At 38.5% G+C, this 13,451-nt stretch overlaps 1 long non-coding RNA gene across 1 annotated transcript in view; it reads right to left on the reverse strand.

Annotated features, from left to right (window-relative positions):
- Nucleotides 1–240: 240 nt before the first annotated feature.
- The window catches only part of LOC118148953 (uncharacterized), a 37,717-nt gene continuing 24,506 nt past the window's right edge, over nt 241–13,451 (reverse strand). Inside the window, exon 3 of the long non-coding RNA XR_004736073.3 lies at nt 241–331. This is a non-coding gene — a long non-coding RNA (uncharacterized LOC118148953). The remainder of the gene's footprint in view (nt 332–13,451) is intronic.

A 13,451-nucleotide genomic window follows, 5' to 3' on the forward strand; every position in this document is an offset into this window, starting at 1 on the left:
GTTGAGAGCAATCTATAGACAATATATCCATTTGCTGATCACTGGTGCATAACTGATGCCCAAGATGCAAAATGGATTACCATGACTTAAACTCTCAGAAATATTTTGATTTGGGCAATTTTTCAGGATAGGCAGCTGTCTACATGACACCTCCACTTAACTATCCCATAGATCTTTCAAATGGGTCATGTTCACGGCAGAATTCTTGACTTCTCAATTCCTCCAAAACTTACTAGATCTGGCTCCTCCTCTTAGATGGCATCATTTATGTTGAGATGCTTGAACTACAACTTGGATATCATTCTTGATTCTCTTTTTTTAACCATATGCCCTATTAAAGGAATGGAAAAGCAAAAGGTGATATCAGTTCTATCTTCAAAATATATCCTAAATCTAAGCATTTCTCAATATCTCCTTTTTTTCACCCTTGTCCAAGCCATGATCATGTCACAGCTGGCTTGCAAGGGCTCCTAACTGATCTCTCTGTTCTCCCATTGCTCATTGCTAGTCAGTTCTCTACACAGCAGCTGGAGTGGCAATTATTTCATAATGTGTATCTGATTATAGTGCTTCCCTGATCAAAACCCTCCAATGCTTTCTTATCACGTTTATATCTACTACGTCCTACAAGATTTTCCCCTGTTTCCCTAAACACATCGCCTGTCACTCTTCTCCCCATTTACTTCAGATGTGCTGAGATTAGCTCCACCTCAGTGCCATTGCACTTTCTATTCCTTTAGGCTGGAGTGTCTTCTCTCTGTTGCTTTGCCTGGCTCATTCCAACACTTAATTCAGGCTTCTGTTAAAATATCATTTCCCCATGGAGCCCTCCCTCGACAATCTTTTCAAACTGCCTCCCCCTGATTTCCACATTGTCTCCCCATTTCCCTGATTCATTTCCCTCATAGTACTTATCACAGTTAGGGTGCTCTGGAGACACAAAACCGGTAGAATACATCTATGTATGAATGTGTAAATTTACTTTAGGAAATTGGCTTATGCAATTGAGGGGTTTGACAAGTTTGCAATTTGTAAGGTAGTCTGGTAGGCTGTCAACCCAGGAGATTTGTGTGTTGTGGTCTTAAGACAGAGTTCCTTTTTCTTCTGGCGACACCTCAGTTTTTGTTTTTAACACCTTCAACTAATTGAACGAGGCCCACCCACATAATCAAATATAATATCCTTTATTTATAAACAACCAGCTGAAGATGTTAATCATGTTTACAAAATTTCTTCACATCAATATCTAGACTACTGTTTGGCCAAATAACTGGGTATCATTGCCAAGCCAAATTGTCACATAAAATGTAACCATCACAGTACTTATCACTTTGTGGCATTAGACAGGCATTGATTGATTTGTTTGTACTGTCTCTTTCACTAAATACAAAGGCCATGACAGCAAGAAGACTGGTTCAACACCATATTCCAGTCCCCATAATCGTACCTGACACACAGTAAACACTGGATAAATTAATAAATCTGGCTTTTCTTCTCTTACATGAAATAACCTCTTTAGAACAGAGTCACATTCAACAAAGAGATATCAACTACTGAGAAGTGACAGACAATAGCCCTTCAGATGTGCTGATATGTACTTATTAAATTTCTCAGGGTGAGCAGGAGACATGATAATTGTCAATTCTGAGACAGGAAACACTGACCACTGATAAGAAAGAGCTAGCCAATTTCAACCAACCAATGTATATAATTCCAATAGCAAGTATTTAATTTTCCTGTGAAAGAAGAAAACTCATGTTGGAAGTTACTTTTGTGTTTTGCAAAGTACTAAGCAAATTGTATAGCAAATTATAATTCAGAATAAAAGTGTAGCACATCAAGATACCTACTCACATACTAAAGTTTTAACTTTATTTTAACTTTGACTTTTGAGGACTAATTTTATAGTTTGATATAGAAGTTTTAAGAATTTTATATATATCTTCGTGAAAGGATTTTTTGAGTCAATTTGATTGAGTGAAAGGAGATGAAAATGACAAACATCAAAAGACTCTGGAGTTTTAGGCTGAGCACCTGGTGGGATGTAGAGCATAATATAAACTGGAGACAGAGTTGGATGGGTTGGAGACAACACATTTTTCAAATTGTGATATGGGTTTGCTCAGACAAGAGTAAGAAAGTTAGGCTTCCCAAACTACAGAAAGACATAAGTTTATTTGATCTTTATAGTTATTAAGATATTTTGCAAAACTGGACCTACAGCCTTTCTAGACTTTGGGATTTAAGAATGCAACCAACATTTTGGATTTGGGAAATCTTATGGATATCTTTCAACTTTCAATATGTAGTCATGTGAGATTTATGGATTTCAATATTCTACCATATTTAACTTTGTAGTCCCCAGTCCTAGCTGTTTACAAATATCTTTTTTGCATTTATCATCCTACTTGATCCTTATGACAACTCTTTGAGGTAAGCAAGACAAGAGTATTACCCCTATTTCACCAAGGTGGAAACTGAGGCTCTGGGCAACTTACCCAATAGAGGTCACACAGCTAGGAAGTGATGGCATTAGGATGTAAAGCTAGTCTTAGGAACCTTTCAAACCCCACTGTTCTGCCTCCTTTCTAGTGAGAGCCAAGATTATCAGGTCTAAACCTTTTGGCTGTTGAATACTAAATGATAAGTGAGTTGGTCAATCTATTAACTGGGCTGCTGGGTATTTTCCCAGTGATATATCCAAGAGTTTTCTTGGTACATAAAAAAAAATTGTTTGCCTAAGCCTTGTAACATTTTAGAGAATGCTTTATTCTCGCGGAATGTGTGAATCAGTTCTTGCATTCTGTGTCACATACTTCTTATGTTAACTTATCATGTGTACTGTGACTACTTTTCTATTTCTCATAGAGGCACAAGGAAATAATTTTCCCCAAGAGTAACAGTTTTTCCAATGATCAATTCCATTTTTCCTTTGAAGTTTATTTCATCAGATGTTTTTCTGTTTTGTTTTTGTTTGTGTTGGTCTATTATTTCCTTTGACTTTGTACAACTAGTCCTGGCATGGTTTTTTCACACCAACTGATTAAAGAAATACATTTTACTCCATACCCATAACACTTTGGGGTTGCTTTTCTCTTTTCCTGAGCTGTTTGGCTTGTTATAGAGAGACACACAGACACACACACACACACACACACACACACACATAAATGCTCTATATAACAAAAACAATTTATTGATAACTTTGTTATTGATAGCACTAATAAACTCAGTGTTATCAATAACAATAATAAATTTTTCTTGTTACAGAGAGCACTATATATATATATATATATAGTGTCCAATTTATAACTTTATATACAGTTATCAGTTACAGTTGTCCAATTAATATCAACTTGGATGCAATATTTGATATACATTTTATTTGATACAAATCAGAACAACTCTCAATTTGGCAAAAATTGAAACAATAATATCAATCACTAGTGAAATTGGAAGAGAGCAGAAAATCTCCTCTACTGCTGGTAGACAATGTATTAGTACAACCTTTTTGAAAACAGTTTGGTAATAACATATCAAAGATTTTTTTAATTGCATACCCTGTAACTTTTCCAATTCCATATTTAGAAATCTATTTGAAATATTTAAGGATTTGTGCAAAGGCTTAATTATATGACTATTCAATAAACATTGTTTTGAAGAGTAAAAATTTGGAAGTAACCTAAATAGCCAATATTAAAAGATTTGTTAAATACATGATGGTACATCCTGACTCCAGATTATTGTCCATCCATTCATTTAAGAAAGAAGTTGAAGAAAAAAATACATAATACTATAGAAAGATTCAAGATATACTTTAAAATTTAAAAATCCAATCAAAAACACTATTTAGAATAGGATCCCACTATTTTTTAAAAGTACATGTAGGCTGAGTGTAGCGGTTCACACCTGTAATCTCAGCACTTTGAGAGGCCAGGGTGGGCAGACCACCTGAGGTCGGGAGTTCAAAATCAGCCTGGCAAACATGGTGAAATTCTGTCCCTTCTAAAAATACAAAATCAGCCAGGTGTGGTGGTGCACACCTGTAATCCCAGCTAAGAAGTGTTAGGCAGGAGAATCACTTGAACCCAGGAGGAGCCGAGATGGTGCCACTGCACTCCAGCCAGGTGATGTTATAAAACTCTGTCTCAAAAAACAAAAAAAAAAAGGAAGAAAGAAAGAACAACAACAAAAAAAAGCACATGTAGGAAAAAAAAAAAGACTGGAAAATTATACACAAAATGTTAATGGTAGATGTTCCTGGGATTGAGGCTTATGAATGATTTGTTTTTTCTTATCAATGTTTCTATACTTTTTAGGTTGTTTCTATTACTTTTATTTAAAAAGCAGAAGTTTTTAAAAAGTCACAGACATTTGATTTAATAGGTTCTAATCGGTTACATAGTGATTTGTTCTGGATTATTTCACGTTTTTTTTTTCATTTTGTCATCCAGGACATCTCACAGACCGACTTGAAAGTAACATTTTTTTGAAACCACTAGATTTTTAAAATGACTTTTTATAAGGCCCAAATACCAAGTTCAAAGACTTTTCTTTTTTTTTTGAAACAGGGTCTAACTCTGTGTTGCCCAGACTGGAGTGCAGTGGCGCTATCTCAGCTCACTGCAGACCTTTTTAAATATGTTCCAAACTCACTATTTGCAGATGGTTGGTACAGTTATCATCCCATACAAATAGCTACTATTTTTATTGTAATAATGGTCTTGGGACAGCACATCCTACACCCATTAAGGAAAGAAACTCTTGTAGGTGCATTTGCCAGACATTCTGAAATGCTTACATCCAATGGGAGTACAATCGATTTGAACTTGCATGATCAAGTAACTATTTTAATCTTGTTGGATTTGAGGCCATAGAAATACTTTGCAATAGTAGAACTATAAGAATTTGCATGTTTAGAGTTGGGTAACACTAGTAGGATTTTTACCATCATTGTATATTAAGAGAGCCATGGCCCAGTAGGGCTAAGTGATCCATTCAAAACTCAAACCCAGTTAGTGTCAAAGCCAGCACCTGATTTTAGATCTCTAACTCTTAGCCTAATGCTCTTTCCAGGGTCAGATTTATGTACTAGTCCTTTGCCATACAAGTATATAATCTTGAGCAGGGTAATTAATCCCCCTGAGCCTTGATGTTTTTCTCTGTAAAGAGTGAACAATAATATGTACTTGTAAAGTTGTGGAATAAATTAGACAAGATAATTTAACATAGTACTGTGTCTGGAATGTAGTATGTGTGAATACGTTGTGGATATTATCATAACTAGTATTATTCCTTGGAGATCCAGTTGGTTTTATAGGGTAGATCTTGGAAGAGAGGCTAGAGCTCATCTGAGGAGTTCTCTGCCTGGTGATAGCATCTGGAGCCAGAAGATGAGATTGCTGACAGTGAGCATAGAGATGTGAGAAGCACTGAGGGGGGTAACACAATATTAAAAGTTTAGAAGATAGATGAGAAACTAGCTTAAAAGACGAAAAACCAGGATGGTGGAAAGTCTCAGAAACCAAGGGAGCAGCGGACATTGGGTTTGGTATTTTCATTGACAATCTCGAAACAAACAGATTTTCTTGAGGGAGAAATAGAATCCAGATGCCAAAAAAGGTTAGGGTTTATGCATCTGTTGAAATATCTCTTTACTAAATGTGGTTGTTAAAGAGTAATTTAAGATGGTTGTGGGGTCAAGGAAATGTTTTACTTTTAAATATAAAGAAGATCTGAGCATGTTTATTGGCAAGAAGCGTTTAATGTAACAGAAAGAAGGATGGAAGATGAGATTAAATAATCGTTGAAGTTATGAAGAAAGATCCAATTATAGGATAAGGTTGAATGAGTCTTGGCAGAAAAGAGAAGTATCTCTTCTTCTGAAATAAGGGCAAAAGGAATCTGAAGATAGAGGGATCTTGAGATGAAGAGAAAAGTAAGTGAGGACGCTTATATTGCATGTACTCAGTCTTCAAGGTGAACTTAACAGTCACGGTATTTCTCTCAAATGAAGATCCAGGGTTAAGATGGAAGTATTAGGGAGAAATGAAACATTTGGAATAAGAACCATGGGAGAATTTGACAGCCAATTAGAGAGCAACACAAATATGTTAGCATAGGCTTAACGGCCACCTGAGGTCAAACAGCCTGACACTGCGGTAGACCCTGCACCCCAGCATCAATATCTTGGCTTCCTAGGATTTGACAGACCACAGTATTCCCAAGAATGGAGTTTTGGCAACATTAAGGGAGCAAGAAGGTCTAGGCTGCATTGAAAGAAGTTTTTTGTTTGTTTGTTTGTTTTTTGAGATGGAGTCTTGCTCTGTAGCCCGGGCTAGAGAGCAGTGGCATGATCTCAGCTCACTGCAACCTCTGCCTCCCGGATCCCAGTTCAAGCAATTCTCTTGCCTCAGCCTCCTGAGCAGCTGGGGTTACAGGCATGTGCCACCATGCCCAGCTAATTTTTAGTAGAGATAGGGTTTCACCATGTTGGCCAGGCTGGTCTTGAACTCCTGACCTCGTGATCCGCCCACCTTGGCCTCCCAAAGTGCTAGGATCACAGACATGAGCCACTGCGCCCAACTGAGAGAGATTTTATCAGAATATGATGATGGAATGGAAAAGACGTAGTGCCCCCTGTTAAAAAATAAAAGGTATATGCTCAGCGTACATAAGGTAGTAGGAACTGGGGAAATTTCCAGTGAGCGAAATTCTGGCAGTGGAAGTTTTGAGAGATGATGTGTGACGTTTGTGGCTGAGGTGAAGAGAGGCAGAGACTGGAGGGTTTGGAACTGAGGAGGTTAAGGAACTGAAGCCAGAGGTTTTAATAGTCTGTTATTGCAAGCTAACACTGGGTGATAGCAGAAGACTGCGAGCAAGAGTACAGTTGGGTGTGTAAATGGCATAAAATGCCTAGTCAGGGGCTCCTTCAAGCAACTGCAGCTCAGAGCTCAGCATTGCGTGCTCACTTCATTGCCCACACGCAGACTTTGGATGTCTCCCCGTGATCTTGACAGGCTGGTAGTTTTTAATCCTGGTAGTCCTATTCATCTCCAGAGGCCCTGTGCTCCTGGGTTTCCCTGCAGGGAGAGAATGTGCCTACCTGCATTTCCCCTGAAGTGCTTGTTTGTTCGCTACCCAGATTCCCAAATATCGTCAGCCTCCCCTGTTGCGCCAGCCTGCGCCTCTCATTTAGAGAGGAGTGTGATACCGCTATCCATTTTGCAGTCTTTGTGCACATCAAAACAAACAAACAGAGACCCAAACACACCCCAGCAGGCTTATTGTCAGAGAATTAGCTCCCATGCTGGCACAACCAGACGAATTCAGATAAGAATAGCTTAAAATAAATCCTCCCAGGCAAACTGGTCACAGGCCAGAGCTATGGGATAACTTCTGGCTACAACCACATTCTGTACACATGTTCTGTCATCCTAAAATATTTTATTTTATATTTTTTAAGGGAGCCAGAGGTAAAAAAGAAGCAGATTAAAATTTCCTTCTCCTCACTGAAGCATGAGGTAGATGAGGAGGTATTTGGTTCAGAAGTCAGACAGCGTGGTTGAACATTCAAGAGCACCTGTTTATGATTATTTTTTGCCTCCAGGTAAATTGAAATTTGATCTTCTACTGCTAGAGGCTTCTCCTTCCTAGAAACATTAACCACATGCATCAGTTGGAAGGCATTCCTCTCCTAGGTCAAGCCTGTGGCTCACGCCTCTGTAAATATCTGGCCCTCCTCTATAACCTTGAAAGCTACCTATGAACACTCCTTGACACTTGGTGCCAGTTTAACATAATAAATGTCTTTGGGGACTATCTCCGTAATTACAGAAGGAAAAACCATTTTCATCTCGTAGCTAACTCGAGTGGATTCAAAGCGAGTGCCTAGATTTTCTTTAAATACCTCTTTCTTCAGGGAAATCTGAGTCTAACATTGTGACATTGCATTGGCCAGTTTCAAATTATTAAAACTATGATTTCAACATTCCCAAGTCTGGCTGTGTGGATAGATGATGACCCAGCAAGGGAACAAGGTGTAGAATCAGGAATAATATTAATGCTTTTCAGCTGGTGACATAGAAAATACGCATGAGCCTAGCTTGTAACTATTCTGCTTTCTTTCTCAGACCATTTTCACAAGGCGGAAGTCACCTTGATTTTCTAAAAAGCAAAGAGGGTTATGATGGCAACAAGCCTTGATCCATTTTGTAGACCAACAAGTGGAACTATTTTTCCAAACCTGCATTTCCAAATCAAAACTTGCTTTCTGTTAAAACTCCCAGTCCCCAATCCAGGATGCTCCAATTCATTCTGAAATGAGTTAGAAGGTTGAGCAAGACACTGCGTTTTATTAAATAATAAAGAAGCAGTAATTACTACGTCAAACAGATCTGTGTTTAAATCTGAACCACTGAGTAATCTGAGCAAGTTATTTAACCTCTGATGTTTAGTTTGTCATTTATAAAATGATCATAACATTTTCTACCTCTCAAGGTTGCTATGAGGATTAAATTACACAATATATATAATACAATTAGTAGGACGCATTTGCTAGCAGGAAGAAGAAGTAACTATAATGAGCTCTATGTACTAGGCACAGTGCGAAATTCTTTATAAAGAGTAACTCATTTAATCCTCACAGCAGACCTATTGACCTATTATACCTATGGCATAAGACCTATTATGAAGATCCATTGTTTACACAGATACACAGAGGTCTGACATGTTAGAGATGAGAGGAGAGGTGTAAGAATAAACTGTGTATAATAACAACAGTAGATGGTGGTGGTGGTGGTAGCGGTGGTTAGCATTTGTTGGAATCTTCGTAAGTCCCAGATCTTGTGCTAACTTTTTTAGTTTGCAGTATCTTGTTCATGTCTCATAATTAATGTGAGAAATAATGTTCAATTCTAAGCTACATTTTTTACTAAAGAAAATAGAAGTACAGAGAAGATTAAAAACTTGCCCGATGTCACACAGCTGATCAGTGGTGGCACTGGGACTTAAATTAAGCTCTTGTTGACATTCTCTCTTCTCTTAAGAGATTCTGCTCTTAGCGTCTAGCCCAGTAATTTTCAGTGTGGTTCGCAGAAACAGCATTGGCACTACCTGGGAATTTATAAGAAAGATAACTTCTCAGGTCCCACCCAAGACCTACTGAATCAGGAAGTGTGGAGTGGAGTCTAGCGCTGGAGTTCAGTGTTTTAACAGCCCCTCCAAGGAATTCTGATGCATGCTCAAGTTTGAGAACCATGTCTTAGACTATATTGCTTCCCTTTATGGGGGAGCTTTAGGCTTGGTGAGCCTAATCTATTGAACTGATTTGATCTTTTCAGTTGGATTCAGCCTTTGCATCTGGCATCTCCAGAACAGAATCTCACTGTCCCATTCCTTTGGCCCTCCATTGTTTACTGAGTTAACCTTTCTGTGCCTCAGTATTCTCTGGTGTGCAATGAATAGAGTCACATCACCAACCTGGGATGGATGCAATGAAGATTAAGTGGGACAATCCATGTGTGAGGTATGAGCTCTGTGCTTAACGCCTCTTACTACACAATAAATATTTGCTGTTACAAATATTTATTTATATTTATATTTGCTATATTTATAATACACAGAGGGCAGTCAGTGGCTAAAGTACCTTGTTCCCAGGTATTGCACATTTCAGAAACGCCAAAGTAGGAGGAAACTAACCTTAATCCAGAAGATGGTGATTTGTCTACCCTGTGATTCAATAAAGGCCACAGACTCTACCTAAATAGGCTGTGAGTAAATTGGGGACTGTGGACTTAACTGCTCTGAGTCACTAATGAGTGATAAAGAAAGAAATGGATACTCTTAAAAAAAAAAAAGAAAGAAAGAAAAAAAAAAAGAAATGGATACTCTTTCAAATCCTTCTTTTTTTCTTTTGCTTTTAATTTCACCAGGGCAAACTCTCTCTAAACAGCCCATTAGTTAAAACACTTGAGTAGAAGAAACACAAAAGCAAGGATAATGGGGTTTGTTCATCAGCCAGCGTTTCCTCTCCTTACCTAACTCCTGCTCCTGTTTAAAGGCAAAAAAAGCTTCAGTGATCCACAATGTGAGCACTGTGAGAAAGCCAATGCCAAAGCCTTGGGAGGCATCACTTGACTCTGCAAAAAATGCAGAGTATGCAACAGGCACTGCTGGAGCATGGTGACTGCCAGAGAGGGAGGTGGCATCTGTGCCCTATTCATCTGTGCCCCTAGATTGTGTTATCATCCAGAGAATAAACCCAGGCTTTTCTAGGGCATTCCACACGCCATCCCTCCACCATAGGACACCTAAGGGATGATGTGTTCTTTTGCTAGGGCTGCAGTAACAAGTACCACACACGGTGGCTTAAACAACAGAATTTTATTATCTCACATTACTGGAGGCTGAAGTCCGAGATCAAGGTGTGGGCTGCCGGTTGTGAAGGAGAATCTGCTCCCTGCCTCTCTCTTAGCTTCTGGTGTTTTGCTGACAGTCTTTGGCATCCTAGGCTTCTACTGCATCATGACATCTCTGCCTTCATCTTCTCATGTTCTCCCTGTATGAATGCTCACGTCCAGATTTCTCCGTTTTCTAAGAATTCTGGTCATATTGGATTAAGGGACCCATTCCACTCCAGTATAACCTCATCTTAATGAATATCATCCTCAATGACCTTATTTCCAAATAAGGTCACACTCTGAGGTATTGAGGGTTAGGAATTCAACATATGAATTTGAGTGAAGGAGACACAAATCAATTCATAACAGATGGTGAGAAAAACTCTGGGCCCACTAAGAAGATAGTTCTGGTGTTAAAACAGGCCTGGGGCAGTGCTTCACACACTGTAATGTATACACCAATCACCTGAGGATCTTGCTAAAATGCATATTTTGATTCAGTCCATCCAGGGTGGGTGCTGAGATTGTGTATTTCTAGCCAGCTCCTAGTGATGCTACCTCTGCTATTTTGAGTAGCAAGGTCCTGGAGGAATTTCGTGACAGTTGATTCTACTGTTGTTTCTCACATCCATTGTACTTCTTCCCAGGGGCTTCCTGGTCACCACTTCCTCGCCTGGAAACCACATTTCAGGGGTTCAGGGCATAGAAATAATCAAATTAACAAAATTCAGAGGCCCTCAGAACCATTCATGTCTAAACCAGGGGAGCTAAAGGGTGTTTGGCACAGAAGTTATTTTCTAAGCTGTGTCCACAGTCCCAGGTTTAGTTCTCCTGGGACCCCCACTGATTACCACATATTGTAAAGTAGCTGATGGAGGGGGAAAGAGAGTATTTAGGAAGATCCTTTCAATCTGTTAGAGCTGTGGTCTGAGCATGGCCATGGCGTTCGCTGTGTGGTTTAGTTCTCCTGGGACCCCACTGATTACAGGACTACCTGAGGATGGGCTAAGTTTTTCTTGGAGTATTTTAATAAATTAATACCTAGACTGGGGGAAAATATTTTAACATATGTAACAAGCCAAGTATTAGCATGCAGAACATATATATACCTCTGCAAATCAAATGACTCAATATAAAAATAGCCAAAGGTTATGAAAAGGGAATTCACCTAGGAGGAAAGCTTAATGACTAATAAGCATATGAAAATATTTTTGTTCCCATTATAACTAGAGAAATTCAAATTAAAACATTAAAGCATGATTATTTCTTGCTTTCTAGAGGAATAAACATTTAAGACATTAATTGATGGCATGAGTGGGGAGAAATGGGTCCTCTCAATCATGGACAGGAACATAAATTGGAGGTCAATTTTGGATTACTGCTATATCTGAGATATCTAATTCCTACACCTGTGCAATTCCATTTTCTGTTATCTACTCTACAGAAACACTTACATGGATACATAAAGAAGCATGTTTAGGGAAATTTATTGAACTATTCATTACTAACAATAGCAAAAAAATGTTGACAATCTAAATGTGCATCAGTAACATTTCTTGGCTACTTATAATGTCACAGATCCTGTTATAAGTGTTTTTCATGTGCACAAGAACTCTCTGATGTAGTTACCATCCTAATTCCCATTTTAGAGATGCAGAAACTAAAGTACAGATAGGTTAAGTAACTTGCTTAAGGTCACTCAGCTGGAACAGAGATGAGATGTGAATCCATGTCATCCAGCTTCATAGGAAAAACTCTTAACTATTTCAAGCAACCATGTCTAGACAACTAGAATGGGGTGGTCTCCCTGTCTTGGTGTAAAGAGATCTCTAAGTATCAATAAATGATAAAAGCAAGTTGAACAATGAGTCATATAATCTGACATCATCTATGTAAAAAAAAGAAAACCCTAAACACTTACCTACTTTACAGAGACTCATTTATGCATGTAAATCCAGTAAAAAGTTCGAGAGGGTGCCACAACAAACCACTTACTCAAGGTTATCTCTGAAAAGGGAAAGGGAATGGCTCTGGAGATCATGGGGGTGGTACAAAGAGCATTTGTACTTTTATTTGCAATAAGGGTTTTTTTTTGTTTTGTTTTGAAGGGTTAGATGCTAATGTATTATTTTGTAATTAACGTTAATTTTAAAACATTAATTCATGATACCAGTTCTTAGTCCTGCACTGAGGACTCTGCTCTCTGGAAAGAACTGAGACACCCACAGCATTCCCTTTTGGCCAGATCCTTCCCTTCCTGCTCAGTCTGGCATTTGCACAGAGCCATCCTCTGAGCACATTTCCTTTCCTTTATCATTCTCATCAGTATCACTATTTGTTTATCTTTTGTTAGGGTGTTATTTATTAGCCCTGTGATGGTTGTTTATGAATGCTCCTGTTATAATTGGGAAGAATATGAAAACTTTCATTTAAGAGGGGATAGGAGTCTAGTGGCCACCACATACTGTAAAGTAGCTGATGGAGGTGGAAAGAGAGAGTATTTAGGAAGATCCTTACATTCTTGAAATTATCTGTCCTCTGGTAGGTCTAACAAAATCTTCAATTTTCCTGGCAACTCAAAATGATTTTTCCTCTTACATCAAGTTCATCCTGGTTAATCACCTGTCCTCCCATTTCCCTCTACCTGTGCCCAAACCACTCCCGTAATCAAATGAACATAGACTTGTAAGAAGAAATGGAATTTATAATTGATTTTTATTTATTGAACATGCAGATGTACTAAGTAATGCCTAGAGCATATAGACAGCAGATTTAAATAGTTCCTTTTCATTTTTAGGCTGAAACCAGATGGCCAGTTCTACTTGCTATTGCATCTAGCACATTCTGATTGGCTGACCTGGAAAAGGACATGCTTGCAGCATATCCCAGCCCTGTCCTCTCCTCCTCCACACTTACATCAAAGTCTCACAAAAAACACTCTCCCCACCAAAAGCATGTTCGTCCTCTAAGACTCAAATTTCAGGGATTCTTTTCTGCTTGACCTCCAGAATACATTGAAATTTTTTAAAAAGATATTATATTCTGGGTAAC

Source organism: Callithrix jacchus, chromosome 17 (assembly GCF_049354715.1).
Source record: "Callithrix jacchus isolate 240 chromosome 17, calJac240_pri, whole genome shotgun sequence".
In the NCBI taxonomy this organism is placed as follows: Eukaryota; Metazoa; Chordata; class Mammalia; order Primates; family Cebidae; genus Callithrix; species Callithrix jacchus.